Source organism: Gambusia affinis, linkage group LG13 (genome assembly GCF_019740435.1).
Source record: "Gambusia affinis linkage group LG13, SWU_Gaff_1.0, whole genome shotgun sequence".
Classification (NCBI taxonomy): domain Eukaryota; kingdom Metazoa; phylum Chordata; class Actinopteri; order Cyprinodontiformes; family Poeciliidae; genus Gambusia; species Gambusia affinis.
In genome coordinates this window covers 19,530,862-19,543,303 of record NC_057880.1, presented here as the reverse complement: position 1 = coordinate 19,543,303, position 12,442 = coordinate 19,530,862, and the positions used below count along the sequence as shown (strand labels likewise).

The window sequence follows — 12,442 nt, the reverse complement described above, 5'->3', positions numbered from 1 at the left end:
AATCAAAAAAACTGGGACAGATAAGTTTACATATTTATTAACATTTAAACATTAAAAATCAAATATAAAACCAGGAACGTGTCTCTCCACACAGTGGTAATATTACTATTATTAATAATAAAAGTAATAGCAGCAATAGAAAATTAAAACCGGAAATATGGGTGTACATAGTTTGTAAGTGACCACGCATAGACATGAGTAACATAGTTGGTACCACCGTTAATGAACAAAAAGCCCACAATGGTAACAGAAGTAACTTGACACTAACAAAAGTAGTAAAAAATTGTTTACTGACAAACTTATGAAAATCAGACACTGCTTTTAAATTGTGGCTCTATTAAAATTATGGTAGCTAAAACTTATTACCATTTTTGTGTCTGTGACCAAAGAGCTGATGCACCTGTTGTCTCATTTCTCTCAGAACCTGTCTGGTAAATTCCAGCCTCACTTTTTTATAATTTGCTGTAATTTACTCCTTGGTCATTTCACGTCGAGTCCACCTTGACCTTGGAGTTCACCTTTACTTTCTGGACATGGTTGTTCTGGACTTTTAGTAACCCTTCATATGATAATTCTCTTGAATTTGTCAATTTTATTCCTGCAGCCACAGCCAGAGAGATCCGGTTCCAGTCCTATTTCAGAATAATTTGTACAATTGTAGTCATTTTGGTCTGACATTTTCTTATTCTGTTGAACCTCAATTAAAAACAATCTCTGATTTTTATTGGTTAATTTTCAGTCAATTTTCATTTATTACTTTTGTTGATTTCAAGTTGTTTCAGTGACCACTTCGGGTTAAAAAATACCAACAACTTTGTCCACCTGTGAATGTTGTGCATGAATGGACACATAACTGTCGATAAATACATGAGGTGTGTTTTTAAAGTTATGGAACTGATATGTAAGAACACTGTGTGTGTTTGAGATGAGTGGACTCTGGGACAGGCCATTTAAAACCGGGACGTCTGGTCACCCTACTCTTGCCGTACTGCTAAACTAATGGCCTCTTGCCGTACTACTAAACTAATGGCCTATTGCCGTACTATTAAACTCACAACCTCTTGCCGTAGTACTAAACTCACGGCCTCTTGCCGTAGTACTAAACTCACGGCCTCTTGCCGTAGTACTAAACTCACGGCCTCTTGCCTTACCAGGAGTTGACCTCCTGGAATAATTAGAGAGATCTTGACCTCAACATCTGCTCCAGTTCAGACGAATTGTTAGTCAAATTGTTTGTTCCTTATCTGTCCAAACAGAGGTTCTTTCCCCAGTCTTGGGCTCCGGACCGGTTCCTTTGCAGACGAGCAGAGGAAAGTTGGGTGCCAGAACTTTCTTGCACAACAGCTTAAAACTAACATCTTTCCTCTTTTAAGTGATTGTTGTTTCACATCTCTCCAAATCTGAATTCCTTCCTAACTTCTAGGTCAGATTAACCCAGTCCATTTGACAGTCCATTTCTTTTAGGTTAAAACATATCTTAGTGGGAACCAAAAAATTGGTTTGCACTAAAATTGGTAGCTTTTTTCTGAAATGTTTGGTGTCTTTTGGAGTTTTTCTTTTTATGCAACAAAGTGAAACAACTGACAGAATATCCTGCAAAAGTAGTGATTCAACATTTTTCGTATGAAGTTTCACAGCTTCACAGAAACATTTATATTTCTTGTAGATATGTTTAATTGCCACAATTTTTCTGCACATATTGGAGCTCTATATTTGTATATTTCATAAACGATGGAGCAAGTAGGTGTGATAGTCCTAAAATATGCATCCTTCTGACAGCAAGGATGTCATTGCTGTCAATAATTTGTTTTGTTGAAAAGATAGAGGGACTCGGGTTTTGTCATTGCTTCTCCTTCTCTTATATAAGAACATTTTCTTGGTAAATGCAGGCTTTTATTTGTCACTTTTCTATATGTACACCATCTCCTAAACTTGGGTAACTTTGTTTTTATCTGGTAGAAGATATGTTATCTTCTGTTTTATATTCTTCATTTATTTTTGCATTACGTATAGGCTCACTCTGCAATTGTGTATGCAACATTTGCAACCCAATGGGCCGTTTTGCTCTCAGTTTAACTACATAAAACTAATTTAGAGTCACATTATATAACATTTCAAAAAGATAGGTTTCCATTTTTTATAAATATCTATTATTATAAATTCTTATCTATTCTTTAAAACTTGTCAGTTTTAAAGAATCTCCATTTCATTTCTATTTGTGGGTTTTTAAATTAATTTTTTCTCCAATTTTAGAAGGGGGATAATCTTGGCCCAAAAAGGGTCTTCAGGTTCTTGTTCTTTCTCAGAGACATGTTAAGCCTCAGAAGGGAAAGGCTAGACAACATTAAAAATCTATTGCTTATGTCATAATGTGCAGTGTTTGCTTTGGATCAAGTCAACAGCGATGAAAGGACAATGTTCACTAGTTAACGCAAAGAGGGCTGAGGCTGAGGGTGCAGTATCCTGAGGAGGGCCAATGAGCCTTAAGGGAACAGCAGCAACATTACATACCAGAATGTCTCTGTGGAAACTTCTTCAAGCTGTTGTTAATGGTGTGCAGAGGATCACTATCCAGTTTTATTTGATGTGATCTCTGTCATGACCTCACAAGCTGCAGACACATATCAGCAAAGAATGTTTTAAATGAAAAAAAAAAAAAAAACAACAACAAAAAAACATAAGTCCATATTTACTGGAGACACTCTTTGAAGAAAAGTTTCTACATTGTTGTAAAAACAACAAATATAATTACAGTGGGACCATACTACTTATAAATCCCATAATACTTCTGACAGCAATTTGAATTCTGAAATAAATGCTTGGATGATAAATTTGGTGATGGGGATATCTTGTAATTTACCCTCATCTGTAATATTCAGCTGACTTCTGACAGACAAAAATTCTAGCTTGGCTCAGTGACTCTGGCAGTTGTCAAATAGCAAGAGTTCTTTGTATTTATGCCTTTGTAGAATAATCAGAAACATAATACATGACCAAGGTTTCCAGTTTTGTAAGCTTAGTTGGACCGAAAAACTACATGTAAGATTAAAGATCTTATATGTATTGTATAAAGAATAATTTACTGTATAAAGAATAATCTTCAGTAGACCTGTAGATGCCAAGGGATAAAGGAATTCATCTGAAGAGAAAAAGAGCAAGGTTTAATGATTTCCAATGTAAGACGATAGACTGGAAATGTTGAACCTTTATTTATTTAGTGAAAGTTACCAGTGCTGGAGCAAGAAGCTGGAGGTCCTGAGTGCCCAAAGTTTGTTAAAGGGCACAGAAGGGTAGAATGAGGTAATGCTTGATTTAAAGTTTTCCTGCTGGGAAGTGAACCTTCGCCCCACTCTCAACCGTTTTACTACCCTGTGTTTGTTTTGGTTCTTGGATGTTTCAGTTTTAGTTTTCATAAACACAGGTGTTTTTATCACTATGAGTTCTTTATTATTGCTCAAAGGTCTTTCCACATAGTTAATGTACCTATGTTCATTATTGCTGTTGTGACCATTTATGCTACATTTTTGTAGTTTGCAATTTCTACCAATTTAGTTCTTTGGGTAGTTAGAATATATTTAAGTTAATTTAGGACCAAAATTTGTAATACATTTTTATATTTGGAATTCTTTAGATTATATTGTTTATTGTTAGACCCTCCCATTAATTTGAGTGATTAAGAACACACCTGGTGCTTGGTGGAGGATTGTTTGGTAAATGTCTGGTGTACAATCATTTTTGTAAAATGATTTTTTGATCACTTTTTTATACCTTCAAACCACTTTTTATACTTTCAAGCATTAAATTGAGATAATTTTTCGTTTCGACTAAGTTACAAGACATTTTTAGTAATTATTTTGTTTCTACTTTTACAGTAAATAAATCAATTCGGAAGTGCATACAAATCCAAAACCCACCTGTTACCACCCACAGCCTTTGTTGGAAATTTTGGCTTTTTGGAACAGAAGGCCACAACATTTGCTATTTAGTAATTAGTTAATTCTTTGCATAGTTTCTTATTATATTCTCGTGTTCTTTTGTGTATTTGGATTTATTTCTCTTAGATCATTGCTAGCCTTTTCCACATGATTTGTCTTTTCTTTGTTTCATTAAGCTTTTTTTGTGCTATCAATCATCTTTACTCAGCCTGCCGGTTTGATCTGCTCTACAGCTGTTGCTAATCCCATGATTACCTCACCTGCATTCAGTGGCGTTTTCCATACAATATACAAGATCACTGGTTTTTGATTTTTGTTTTCATTGTTTGCTGATTCATCTATTCAATCATACTTTGTTTGTCCTGTAACTATGCCTTCAATCATCCCTGTGTTCCTGGTTTGTTTTTAATTTTATTTAGCTTAGTTTCACTATCTTCAGTTTAAGTTTTGAGGTTTTTGGACCTTGGTCCATTTTTTTTGCAAGTTTTCATTATTCCACTAATTTATTTGTTTATTTTCTCCTATCTGGCTATCGTTTGCTTGCGTTTGACTCCTCTTTTGTGACGGTATGTAACTCATTTTCCTTTTGACTCACTTACTGCTGTTGAAGAGGATTAGTTATGTGTGTTTAGACTGAAGTGCAGTGTTGCTTTTCATCTACAAAGATCATGAGCAAAAACTTTTGTTGTTCTGACAAAATACATTGACATTTTCTTGTTTGTAAATTGTCAATGTGAAAAAGTGTAAGGGATATCTATATTTACACAAAGCATTGTAGATATTTTTTTTTCTGGTATTATGGTAGTTTGAGGAATTTTGAAATGTCTTCAAAGGAGTTCTTCAGGAAAGTACCGTTGTTCATGACCATAAAGAGACATGGTTTGAGGAGGTGCAAAGAAAATGTCACAAAGTGAGAGCTGGATTACCTATGAGCAGTTCTATGGACAATCAGGTACTGAATGAGCATCCTGCTGTTTCTTTCAAACAAAAAGTTGAAGAGGTGGCTGAAATAAGTTGGCAGCCTTCATTGAGATCAGTAACTACTCATGGGAGTGGAAGGGGGAAAAAAACAATCACTGGCCACAATATTTGATCATTTGTCCCATGTCATTTCACCTATGTGGTTTTGGATACTTTGCACCACATTTAATCTGACTATGAACTCATTCCCCGGGGATAAGTTTCATAATTGCCATTTGCTGACAGTTTATTTCCTCATTCAGCAAATAATGCCTAGCAACAGAAATTCTCTTTATTGCATGTCATACTTTGTAGGAATCATTTGGTCTAAACACACAAGTTTAAAACAGGGTGTAACAAGCTTTAGAGAAAAAGCTCAGTTCAATATTATATAAAAGGAAAACAGTTGAATTGTTAAAATGTTTATCTCCATGTATTAATTTGCTCAGTACAACAAAATGTATACCTAATTTGAGTCATTTATGTAAAAGGGTAGAAAACAATTTGTTTAGTGCTGTAATATTGGGAGGACATTTGAATATATGAACCAGAAATGGGAATACAACTTAGAATATCCAAGGGACAAGCTGATCTATAGTCACCATGACACAGTGAGTTTGAGGCTAAAAGATGAATGAATAAGCAATTAAATGAAGTATTAGAATCAAACCAAATAAAAGCATGTATGTTTTTTTGAGTATAAAAGCAGATGGGTGGAATCGTTCTGGAAATGAGTTAAAGCAAATTTACAAAAATGCACAGGGACAGGCAAAGCAACCTGAACAAAACAAGAACAACAGGACCTGCACAAAGTAACAAGACAGTCTGATAGTGAAGTACTGAATAAAGGAGTATAATAACAGGATGATTACTGGGAGAAGTTTCAGGTGAGTCTGATTAACTGGTGCATGGAAGCTGGGAGAGGACATGAGCCAGGACACTGAAGGGAAAAATACTACAGGGAAACACATATATGAATAAAATGATTACATCACAGAATGTATGTAAAGCAGGAGTGCACATCAAAACAACCCACTGGAATACAAATTTCAAAACTAGAAGCGTAAATTATAGAAGTCAGTTTTCTACTGATCATGAAAATAAATCAATTACCTTGTGGGATAAAACCCAATACATGCTGTCTCTGCTACAAATGAAAGCCAGCTACTAAAGCAGTAATGCACTTAACATCAACAGCATGGTGAGACTTCCAGTTTCATTATTAAAATGTCTTCATTTCTTTTATGACAGAAACAAATGGAGATACATAAATTTCAAAGTTCAAAACGCAGCAGGGCAAAAGTGCTGTTGCTTCGGGAGAAAAGGCAATGTCAAACTACAGGCCAACTTCACGCAAACATAAAACCTTAAACAGTTGGGACCTATTTCACAGCGTGCATGCTTTGAACAATCAATCCGCACTCAGTCCATTCAACTCTACTTCACCCTGCGATCAAGAAGAAAATTCCCGCTGCTCTTAGCCGGCAGAGAGCAGGCACGCTCTGCTGTGAAGAGACAGGCTGGATGGGGGTTTTATTAAATGAAGTAAAATAAACAGAGGGAGAAGTTGCTACATATTTTTGCCAACGCTGGAACCCACAAGAATTTTAAAAGAAAAGAATCCTCACAGCATGGTGCTTTTTTAATCCAACCTCAAACCCATTCTGAGCACATAGACTAAACAAAGTACCACTCAATAACCCAACATACTCGCATGTATGCAGCCTCATGACAAATTCATCCAACAACTACATAAGTGAATTAAAATCAAAGAACCCCAACAAGAAACGCTGACATAAATGAAGAAAATTCAGTCAAAACAGCTGTATAAGTGGGAAATAAAACGTCTTCCAAGATCAAACACTTTCAAGAAGTTTAGTAAAGGAGAGTGTGAACACTTAAACAAGCATACTGATTGCAGATGTGTGTCAGATTAAGTCTTCACATACACAACATGACACACGCACACAGAAAAATGACTACTTCATGACCAATTCAGACTATTTCTGTTCGACTTTGGCTGTTCACATCTGTGAGACAGATGAGCATAATGCATGACATGTCTCACTGAAGAGTGATGCACAGTGAAATGTTTGATTTAGAGGGATGGAGAAAAAAATCAGCACTCTATGTTGAGTTTTTATGGTTGGACAGAGTGGCTCTATCACAAAACTCTTCTAACTGTAGAGCAAGGGATTTGGAATCACTGCCTGTTGTAATCTAACAGTTTGTGCTCTTTTGAAACTCCAGGTATCCAGAGTTCCCCAGATCATGCATAATGTCTCTTGCTTCTACTGAAGTGAGCAGTGCAGTGTGTTCCCATTAGACTTTAAAGCTAGAGAGAAAGGAGAGAATAAAAAAATAACCTGAAATATAAAAGTATAAACTGAAAGAAAAAACAGATGAAGTAGAAACAGAAATTGAATACTCCATTACACTTGGTAATGAAACAATGTTTTCCACACAAATGTTTGTGGGAAGTATTTTTAATTTTAAATGTGATTATGTGTAATAGGAATCTGAACATCACCAAAAAAGAAAAAGAAAAAAACTGCAGATGATTGTGAATATTTCCTCTAAACTTACTGCTACCACAGGAAGCAAAAAAATAGTTATACTCTAAGAAATGCTTTGTGACAAATGAAATTAAAACAGTAAATGCTGAAAGGGTTGGCTACTAAGAAATATAACTTTTTGCATTTTAAAATTTATTGCACTTATTGATTTTATGTCCAACATGACAGCTGCATAGCAGTGCAGTTAGTAGCACTGTTGCCTTCAGTCAAGAAGGTTCTTGGTTGAAAACCCAGACTGGAGTCTTTCCGTATGGGGTACCTTGTCTCATAACCATACATGCAGCACTCATGCTGCAGAGGTAACTAACTTAACCTATGATTGTTCTATACTTGGCTCATAAATCTTTACCTTTTCTTGCAGGGCATATTTGCTAATAGTTTTCTTATTGATATGTGTCATGGCAACAATGTTTTGTGTGGCATTGTTGGGTGAAAACTACTGATGAAGTATTTATATTTGTTTTGATATATTTTTTTGTTGCTCTTATCTACAACATTAAAATGTTTTGTCAAAAAAAGAAATCTGAACATGTCCAGTGTTCTTCTGACATGAAAAAATATTGAAAATGTTTCTTTGAAAAAGATAGATAGATGTAAAAATAAATGAATAACAATAGAGACGTACAACTAGAATATTTTTCACAATATGTTTTGTGAAAAAGTATTAGACTGTGAAGATTTTATGTTTTTTATTTTTTTCTCACATTTAAATTAAGATTTCCTAATAATACTGCAACGTTAGTGAAACTGAAACCCTGTTTCTGTCACTTTTGGGCCTGTAAAATAAGGTGATTTCTTAAAGACATGACTACATGAAGCAAGTTTCTACATGAAGCACCAGAAATGGCATGAATCAGTGAACCACAGTCAGAGCAAATATCCACATATGGAGAAAATGTGGTGAACCATCCCAACAGTGGTCAGCCTACAAAAACTGACTCTGAAAGCACACCAATGACTCAACCAGAAGGTCACAAAAGGACCCAGAGCAACATCTAAAGTACGATTTGTGATATTTGCCTCAACTTGGGCTGCATAAGCAAAAGAAAACAATATTTTATTCACCTTTTATCCACAATCTTTTATTCTGACTGGCTAAAAAGATAAAATGGATGTTTTGGAAAGTAGGCCGAACATTTTCCTCAATAATGTAAATCGAGACATTACAAAATCTTGATTTCAGTTGTTGCCTGCAGGGGGGACACAGCCAGTTGTTAGGTTTTGATGGCTCACTTTTTAACAAAAGAAGTGATTAGTTTGGATAGCTTTTTACATTTTATAATTCAAATAATTAGAAAATTGGACCTAGGCTGTTTTCCAAAGAAAGATGGTAGTCTTTTTTTTATTTAGCTAGGTTGTCTTGGTCTGATGTTAAAATTTATTTATTGTGAAAAATGTAACTGTTGAAAAAAGCAAAAAACAGGAAATCTTTAACATCTGTACACTTTCACGGAACTGAGCATTAGACAATAAAAACCGGTGTACATAAAACCTATTGTTAAACCTCATCAAGTCTAGAGGGAGAGGGATTTCCTGTCTCCATTTATTTGTCCTTAGCAAGATTATATAAACATGATACAAATGAAGGCCGCTGCATTAAACCTTCGAAACTCACTGAAGCCCGTTGTTGGCACTGGCAGGGTGAGCTGCGTTAACGAAAGCACAAATTACTGTTGAAAATAGTTTCGCGTAAAGCCTTGACTTTGTAAGAGACATGATTATGATGTAATCTCTTTGCAGAAAACAAGCCAAACAGTACAAAAAGACCTAAATTCCCCTGTGATTACTGACATAAGGACTCAGAGATTTGCTCAGTTTCATACCTAGGATTCCTGTAGCCTCGGGGCACCATTTAGGTGGGCGATAATTGTGAGTATTTTCCTTGACATAATTGCTTTATGTTGCAATTTCCCAAAGTGCAGAAATGACAGACATGCATATCAAAACAACAACAGCTCATAGGAGGCAATGTTCTTCCAAGTGACTTGTAGGTGCAGTCAGTGCCTTTAATCTTCTTGTATCCATGACAATAACAACAGCCTACACAAACTTACACAAATAGATCCTCCTCTGTCTGGAGTATTTGCAACTGCCCTTCAGACAGAAGCACTGACTGGAGGGAAGCAGTTAAGTTTCATTGTTTGTTCTTTTGGTTAAACATAAGAGGCTTTACTCTGCAATATTGCCATCCAATGAATCTGAAAGTACTTCAGTTGACATTAAACTTTCATCAATACATAGACAAGTATCAAGATGAGTTCATTTTGATTAAAAGGCTACACAGCTAGTTTCAGTTCTACACTCACAAAAAATCCTAAGACCACTAAAACCTTTTTTAAAATGCAGAAATGTTATGTTATGTTGTCCACAGTAATGGGAAAGACTCCTGACAGTCATTGACACCTTCCACAACGTAAATGTGAAAGTATCATTTTTAAAATTTCTGTCTTTTTACAGAGTGCTGTATGTCAGAATTATGCTGAAATGTTGAGTGGAAGAAAAAACTCTGTTAGATAAAGTTGACTAATTTGTGGAAGTCATGTTGGGCACTGAATTATAGAAAGCACATGATTGGTTGGTTATAAATAGACATTATCTTCATGTGGTAAGACAAAAGCTTTCAGTTTTGGTAGCAAAATTAGTTTAGATAAATCATCAGATTTTACAGTTAAAACAGAAGACCCTCTATCACCAGTCAACCATTTTGAACAAACTGTCGTGGCATTTATTTTATAGTAGGTTGACATGAAGGTTATGAGAGAGGAGAGAAGACATGTGGTAAAGGTCAACATTGATGACAGAGTCCTCCATACATGCGTTGCATGCTGTAACCCCAGCCTGTCACCATGACACCCATTTTGGAAAAAAAATTAGGATCCCTTTTAGGTTTAAGCTTTTTTTTTTACTTTTGATCTTTTCTTTTGTTTGTCAATTTAATTTATTTCTTGTCTCAGTTCAGCTTGTTGATTTGTTTGTGTTTTGTTTTGCTCATTTAGATTTATGTTCCTTTCTATTACAGTTTTATTGATTCCAGAGTTCTTTTCCTCTCACATTTTCCTGTACTGGTTTATTTTCTCCCCTCACTCCTCCATTCTTCACCAGAGTCCAGCTACTAATCATTACCTTATTCTTCTCCACTATTCTTCCCACCTGCATCTGATTACCTGTAATTAGTTCTCCTGGTTCTTTTGACATTTCCACTCTTCCCTCTGTTTATATATGCCACTAGTTTCTTCTGTACCTGTCGTCTCCTTGGCCCTCTGCTGTTCCCTGCAACGCCTTGCTGCTCCTGTTTTGTAAGTCTGCTCTTTTATTTATAATAAACTTTCATCATAGTAATCCACAACTCCAGTGTTAATCATTCACAACTCAGTCTGCATGTCAGTCCTACCACAAAATCTTATCATATGACACAAATGCCTGATTCATAAAAAAATGGCTCTTAATGTACAAAAAATAAATCAAAGAACTAAATTTCAAGTTAGGAAAGATGCTTTCCCAGCTGGGAATCGACATTGCGTATTCAGGCTGGAACACTGGTGAAGAGTCATTATGCAGTAATTTCTTGGTATACAGACCTTTCACAGGTTTGAAAAAATAAATTACAGACAGACAGATCAAAAGAAATTAATTAGTGTAATGCTCAAATTAATAAAACATGCAGACTTTAACCCTCATTTCAATAAATTACATTGGTTAACACTATAAAAATGTACAATACATCTCAACACATTTAAGTGTGTTGAGATGTATTTACTACTTTAATATTTACTATTAAAGTAGTCACAAATGTACTTTGCAAAAAGGATTTTTCTATTGGTCTTATGTAATGTAATTTTCTCAGAATTTTAATAATTAAAATTCAATTCATAAATATTTGTGAACCAAATTACTGAAATTAGCAGTTTTCAATAAAGTTCCAACATCTTGAGATTGAAAGAAGTATTACACTCTCACAATTTGGATGTTTTGAATAACAGCAGCAGACTCTCTGACGATTGTGAGAAAGATTATTCATGACCTTTCTCACAGTTTAAGCTGATGCAAGATTGACATCTAGTGGTTTGTAGTAAAAAGCACACACCTGTGGGACACTTCACATGCAATTCTGACTTCTTTTTTATGTTTAAATTGATTATTTGACAATGGGTTCTATTCAGAGAAGCTGACAAAAGGGAATTAATACAGTATTACGTAATTTTATACTTCTATGAAGCTCAAAGTGGGATCAAATGAAATGAGAACTCGACGAAATTTCTGTTCATGGAAATGAGAATTAGTTACTTTCTGTTTATAGCTGATCAGTGTGACAGATAGATTGCTGGGGAAAATTAGGTCATGCAAAAACTATTGGAATACTGTTTAAAATAAAAGACTTAATAAATGTTAAAGGCTTGCATGTTATATATTCCTCTTTGGTTATGCCTTATTTGTCTTATTGCTCAGAAATCTGGGGAAATGCAAGTAAAACAACTATTGATATATTAGTTAAGTTGCAAAAAAAGCTATAAGGGTTATAAATAAGGTGGGATACCGTGAACCAACTGATAAACTCTTTATTCAAAGTAAAATATTAAAATTTAAAGATATTGTTTATACAAAAATACTGGAAATAATGTATAAAGCATTGAATAAAAGTCTTCCTTCTGGTATTCAGAAATTATTTTAGTTAAGAGAAAATAAATATAATTTGCGAGGTTTGTTTATATTTGAATGTGCAAAAGAGAAAAGTCAGATAAAGTCTAGATGTGTTTCAGTTATTGGTGTGAAACTGTGGAATGAATTGAATGATGAATTTAAGTTATGTCCTTTCTTGGTGAACTTTAAAAGAGCTTTAAAATGTAAAATGATAAAATCTTACGTTGTTATGTAGATCTATATATGTACTATGTACTTGAATCTGAATTTGAAGAAATCCTGGTAGGTTGTAAGGTAAAAAAAAATAGGGTAGGCAAGAATAAGCTTTGCTTC

The 12,442-nt window shown here is 34.7% G+C and overlaps 1 protein-coding gene across 4 annotated transcripts in view; it reads left to right on the top strand.

Annotated features, from left to right (window-relative positions):
- Window positions 1-10,703: 10,703 nt before the first annotated feature.
- The window catches only part of macrod2 (mono-ADP ribosylhydrolase 2), a 465,786-nt gene continuing 464,047 nt past the window's right edge, over window positions 10,704-12,442 (top strand). For all 4 annotated transcript variants that reach the window (XM_044137275.1, XM_044137273.1, XM_044137274.1 and 1 more), the window contains exon 1: window positions 10,704-10,767. The gene's annotated coding sequence lies outside the window, so the exon portion shown is untranslated. The remainder of the gene's footprint in view (window positions 10,768-12,442) is intronic.